At 45.0% G+C, this 6,255-nt stretch overlaps 1 pseudogene; it reads left to right on the top strand.

Moving 5' to 3' along the window:
• Positions 1 to 417: 417 nt before the first annotated feature.
• On the top strand, positions 418 to 4,419 carry LOC144129854 (amine sulfotransferase-like; annotated as a pseudogene).
• The last annotated feature ends 1,836 nt before the right edge of the window (positions 4,420 to 6,255 follow it).

Here is a 6,255-nt window from a genome sequence, read left to right as displayed (position 1 = left end):
CTTATTCGATAGCGCAGGAATCAAGATAGTGTGATTTCGAGCGAGACCATTAAAACTTAAAACCGGCAGCAGAGAAGAACCAGACACAAGGAAGAAACACACAGACGTGGACGGGGGAAAAAAAGAAGCGATCTCGTCCACGTCTGTGTGTTTTTTCCTTGTGTCTGGTTCTTCTCTGCTGCTGGTTTTAAGTGATCATGCACCAACTAGCTCAACAATCTGCTTTATTGTCGTTAGACTATTAAAAAAAACAAATAAACACACCTTCCCGACGTGAGATATGGCACCCATCCCAAGGTTAGCAAAACGCGCATTTGATTTTATGCTGGAAGTTGATGTTTACAACAGCTGCTGTATGTATACACTCGAAGACCTTTCTTTGCAGACTTCCTGAGTAAGCCGCGACAAACAGTACAGATGGCTTCCACCACCACCACCACTGGAAAAATGTCGACGCTTCGCCCTTTCGAAGGTATTCTGATCAGCGACATGATCGACGAATATCGCTTTTGCCTTCCGCAATGCGATACCAGCCCCGTGCTGACGACGTATTCGTCGTTGGCTTCCCCAAGACGGGCACAACATGGCTCCAGTTCGCTGTGCGATGCCTGCTGAACCGCGGCAAGGAGACGCCCGTGCTGAGCGCGGTCGCCGGCCTGCCCTTCGTGTCTTTCCACGAAAAGGCCGGAGCCGGGCAGGTCGAGTCACTGCCGAGGTCCGCAGCAGTCATCAAGACGCACCTGCCTTTCGAAAGTGTCCACTTCTCAGAGGAAGCAAATTACGCGACTCCTTTTCTTGCATTGAATACGCTGTCAATGTCGATGATCACAATTCGCTTCCTGAAATGTTAGAATTATGTAAGGATATATATGGTCGTCATCTTGCTTCTTCCTAACATGACTAGAAACGCTGTTCTGTCTGTATGCCTCTGAAAAAGGGTCGTCCATCATGTGCTTAGAAAGCATGACTCACGTTTAAAGGGCCACTGGTGACAACCACCTTCAATTTTTGCGCTCAACAAAAATCGATTGCATGGCTCTTTCAGACTGTGTTGACGTCTGTCCAGCAGAAATTGCACTTTTTTTTTCCCTGAGAAAATTGTATTTAGAACTTTAGATTTTTTTCTTCTCGCCACTCGATTCAAACTCCTGACGTCAAGGCTTGGGGAGACTCATGGGTCACCATTTGCAAGTGAATGGAACTGTAGCCTAGCCTCCACAAAAAAATCTATCTCCACAAAAAAAACTATGTTGACGTATCAGCAGATTGCATGTGAGAACGGCTGGTGATGCGTGGCGCCTCCTGCATTACATTTTTTGGACTTATGTAGCTCATGGAGGCTCCGTCAGTGGAAAGCTGTAGTCTACCGATACAGGCGAATTTCAATTTGTTATCAGTGTGTTTTAAGCAGCTTCGGCCCTTCAGTAGACATTCTGGAACATTTGTGCACTCTTCTTCCCATAAAAAAAAAAAACGCACAGCCCGAGATAAACGAAATGAACTGGATTAGAGTGGACGATTCGGCGAGTTGGCTTAGAATTCGTTTCAGGAAATTCAGGAAAGAGCACTGTAAACGAATCAGGAGTGCACTATAAAAGAAAGCTCGTCGAATTTGACACGGTCATTGCCCGCCTGTATATAGTCTGTGGATAAACCAAGGACAGAAAAGAAAAGCAGTTGGAAAGGAAGTATTTCGTCCAGTTATAGGCATTTCAACTGTTATGACATTTTTTTTATCTTCCTTTTGGCTCAAGACAACAAAGCAGCAAAGTACAGGGTGTCGCAGAAATTCGTAGCCCACAGGGTCTCTTTTTTCAGTCGTGTATTCACCACACCCCGAAAATCAAAATCGTTACAGGGAGTAAAAGAATGATCATTCTCCCCTCAGAATTTTGGTAGCTTTGCAGACATGTTAATGAACTATAGACGCCTTACTGTAGTTGCTTGTTTTCTTCTCTGTAATAATGCATAACAAATTAGAAGGCACTCATCGCCACGTCGTATTCGCTACAACAGGTTAATAATTTAGAACTGAACTTCTCCTCTCACGCTGTTTGGCTTTCGATTTTATTAACCGAACGAGGCAATGAACCAGTGGTAATTTAGTCGGAAACTCGACGCTCTTGATACCAAATGTGTGGTGACTTCCTGCAAATCAGAAATCAATATTAGAGAATCCCTTCTGCGTTGAGCATATTTTTCGCCACTCCTCACAAAGGAGAAATGTCCGGTAAAACCGCTGCAGTTCGATTCCATTCTGCCAAAGTTGTGTGCTGCAGCTAGAAAATCCATTTTATTCTGGTCAGCCGCCAGTGATGAATGATGTTGGCCGTTGATTGGGATAATGATGTATATGACTATACTGTTGGTGATGATAATAATGATAGATTATAAGCTTATGGATGATGGTGGATTAGGTGACAACAGTGAATGAGTCACTTATTAAAAAGGCTCGAAACACGCGTTTAATCTATTACTCTTTTTCGTAATTAGCCTGTCCACATCATGCTAGTGCCGTCCGCGACTTACAAAATTACATCTTTCTATAGGGATAAGATTGAGCTTTTCGAAAATAACCCCCGTGTATATTTCTGAAATTTATTTCGAGGGCTTAAAGTACCAGTGATTTTTTAAATATCAGCTCGAATACCGTGGAAACGTGGGGTAGATCTAAGGCTTTAGATGTATCCTGTAATAACATGGCACTTATCAAGCCCCTTGCAGTTGTTCAGCGCAGACGCTGCTATCTGGCCTATACTTGTATCAGTGACGATGACACCACCCGACCCGATTTGCTTATGAATACGAGACACACCTAGAGATACGGCTGTTATAAAACACAACTTTCTCTGTGGAACCAGCAGTTCGGTCTGCAGCCACCGCATAAAGACAGAAAACTGTCGTGATCTCTAGCTCGATGCTGACTTCACGTACCTTACCATGATCTCCTTTTTATGCGGAGCGAATGGAGCCATCACGGGACAACATACAGAGCCGGAACACTGTCTCAAGTAATCAGTGACTTGTTCTCAGAGCGCCTCGTAATCTCTACGAAGTGTAACCTTGGCACTTCTCTGTCCAGGTACATCTGTGTGCTCAGGAACCCATACGATGCATGAGTGTCGTACTTCCCCAATATAGGACAGGTGGTGCCAGGATGCAGTGACACCAGTTTTGACGAATTCTTCGAGCTTTTCATCGACGGCCGCGTTCACCCCAACGACCACTTCGACCACCTGGCGTAATTGGTTCGCGCAGAAGTGTAGACCCAACTTTCTCTGCGTGGTGTACAAAAGAGATCCTGGTTCTGGTATCCTCAACATTGCGGCGTTTCTAAACAAGGACCTTGAAGAGGGCTTATGGAAGGACCCTACAGCGCTTTCTTTAATCGACTGTGCAGGTAGGAGAGAAACTTTTCTGCTAAAAAAAAAACAAGGTTAGACGAATATCAGCGATCGCTGAACTGCATGCACTGACAGCTGAGGTTCCTGCGCTGATCGTGACAGTAACCGTTCTTTGGGATCCTGCTATCTGCAGGTGGCTCTGGCTGCTTAGTTGCTAACGCCTTGATAGAACAACGCAGGGAAAGGTGTAGTTGGGCAAATCTAAACAGTCTTTATAGTTTTACAATCTGGCTGACAAGGCTTCTTGTCGCAAGGTGGGTGAAGTTTTAGTGCAGTACTGCGTCCCAAAGCCTCGGATAATAAAAGAAGCCGCAGAATTCGGCCACCAATAATGTTTACTAACGAGCGCTGAGACTTCGAAACCAGAGCGTTTTGTTCTCTGTCTACCACAATTAAGCCAGCGAAACCTAATATAGAGGTTTCGCCATCTCTTTCTTGCATTCACAGTGTTAAAGCACTCAACCACCGTACCTGATTTAAATGTGCGAGAAAGGATCAGAGACCGGGAGGACGGATTTCGACATTCGCAGCTGCATGAAGTTCGTCGCAGAGTGTTGCAGTTCGATGCACTGCGCTGCACTGCATTTTCTTTATTATTTCTTTCTCTCAAAGCTTAGACTATTTCTGCGGTCGCCATGAAGAAGACTTTTGCTGATTCCAAAACGCAAAACGACGACAGTGGCCGTGGATTCTTAAAGGCAGCAACCCGGGACAAACCAGACAAAGGTGCGGGAATCACGACCAGAGTTCCGGGCAGCAGCCTGGTGTGGAAGGCGACCGTCGGCGATTGGAGGAACCACTTTTCGGCATTTCAGATCGAACGCATGAGTGCCAAGATGGCCTCAAAGACGGCGGTCTTCCGAGCAGGCCTGGACGCCCTTTTGAAGGACGTTGGTCTGCCATAGCCAGTGCTGGTTAGGCCTGCGCGTGATGGGTAGAAATGTACATATTCCATAAAGCGGTGGCAGCACGAGTGTTCTGTTCGCAAGCACATACAGCCTGAAAATAAAATTACATTCGGGGTCTTTGTCGCTTTTTTCCTTTTAGCGCTTCGCTAAAGGTGTACAGTCTTTGTCAAAAGTAGCCAGGCTAGACGTTTTTCTCAGTCGTATATTAAAGCTCTTATATGCCAGCCCTCAAGCTCTAAATCTCTGTATGGTAAGGAGAACCCTTGTCCTCACCTTTCGAGAACTTGTTGGTCTTCTGAGAAGACGTAAGGGCCCTACTATTGGAATGAGAAGCAAGCCACGCTGCCTGGTTACTTTTGGCAAAGACTGTACATAACCCTGGCCCACCTGTGACTGCAAGAACCCAAGCCAAAGGGAAATCTGCGGATCGACATCTTGGAAAGTGACGCAGTATGAGTATTTATTGAGAGCCAATGTCCCCTTCGCATGATCCTTATGGAATTATAGTGTTCCAAGCTCATTCCAAACTATCTGCCTCTTTGGGTACCGTGTACTTCGCTTCGTGTTCCGCAAGGACAAAGCTTGCGACCTATTGCGCGAGATTCAAAATTGCTCGTGTATCGTATTCTGGGGTAACATGCAGCAGACATTATATGCCAGAGGCATCAGATGCAGCGGGCATCAGGGGCCGTACTACAAAGAAGAAATCTGCCTCATCGTTTTTTTTTAGTCCACAGCTTCCTTTCTCCTTCCTAGGAGCCCATCAGAGCGCCCTTGTAAACTATTATGGTTTTCGTGAGGTCCATATAACAGTGATCTTAGCACTGCGCACTCAATAATTCAAAGCCCGGTGTCTTTTCTCACATCAGCTACTCGGGCTGCAGCCCCACGTCTCCCCATACGTTTTCACAATGGTCCTACGTTGCTGAGACTGACGTTCTGTATGTCCGAACGAATCAATCGTTAATTAGCTCTCAGTGACATCATAACCAGAAGAAGGGACTACGTGAAGTGCTCTCCGCCCCCCAAAAAGTTCTCTTTTTCATTTCTTCAGACTTGTTCCTCCTGTTCTTTGTGCTAATAGGGTTAATTGGAGGGATATGGAAGAGACCTTTGTCCTGCAGTGGGCCTAGTTAGGCTGATGATGATGACATTTGAGGTTTAGAATGACTGAATAAAACATACCGGCCCGACTAGCGTGTTGGGCGTGTAGATTTTGCAGTAAAATGACTATACCACGTCTGGCCAGCGATCACAGCGAGAAGTTGAAAATTGTTTGTAAGGCGAAGCTTTTTGCACAATTATTCGCAAAATTATCCCTTCTTATTCTCACGTTGGAATGAAAAATTAATAACACTAAGAAAGATCAGGAATCAACTGCACAGTACAGCAGTAACCTTTACCTGTGGCTCAAAGCTTACTGATTTAAGGGCCCCACTTGTTACCTCATTTCTTGTGAGGACAAGCCTAAGTTGTTGTCTAAAGCCTTTCACTGGCCTAAAGTTTTTCATTAATTTTGTCTAGGATAACACGTCAAGGTTGTATTTGTATTTACATTTCGTCTAAAAAACGTTTTCTTGCATCACCATTGCTAATTTTTGAAAAGCGCACTTCGTTCTGAACTCAACCAAACAAATGCGTTTTTGAACTCAGTTCGCATGCAGGTCGATAGCAAAGTCTCCCACAACGTGTCGCTAGTTACCGCGGGGTAGTAGACAAAATCCAGCTCTAGGTGGAGCATTAAAGAGTCTGCGTGTTTAACCCTTTAACCGCAAAATCAAATAAAACAAAAACAAAGCAAATTTGCCAAAAATTTTTGGCTACCTTTGGCGAAAATGACGACTGCTGTCAGGCAAGTCCAGCTTTCTCGGGTAAACATATTGAAAATTGCAAGACTGTAATGCACTGATATGGAAATATTGAAAGTAATGGTCCAATATTCT

This window comes from Amblyomma americanum, chromosome 4 (genome assembly GCF_052857255.1).
Source record: "Amblyomma americanum isolate KBUSLIRL-KWMA chromosome 4, ASM5285725v1, whole genome shotgun sequence".
Classification (NCBI taxonomy): Eukaryota; Metazoa; Arthropoda; class Arachnida; order Ixodida; family Ixodidae; genus Amblyomma; species Amblyomma americanum.
This window is presented reverse-complemented; position numbering and strand designations above follow the sequence as displayed.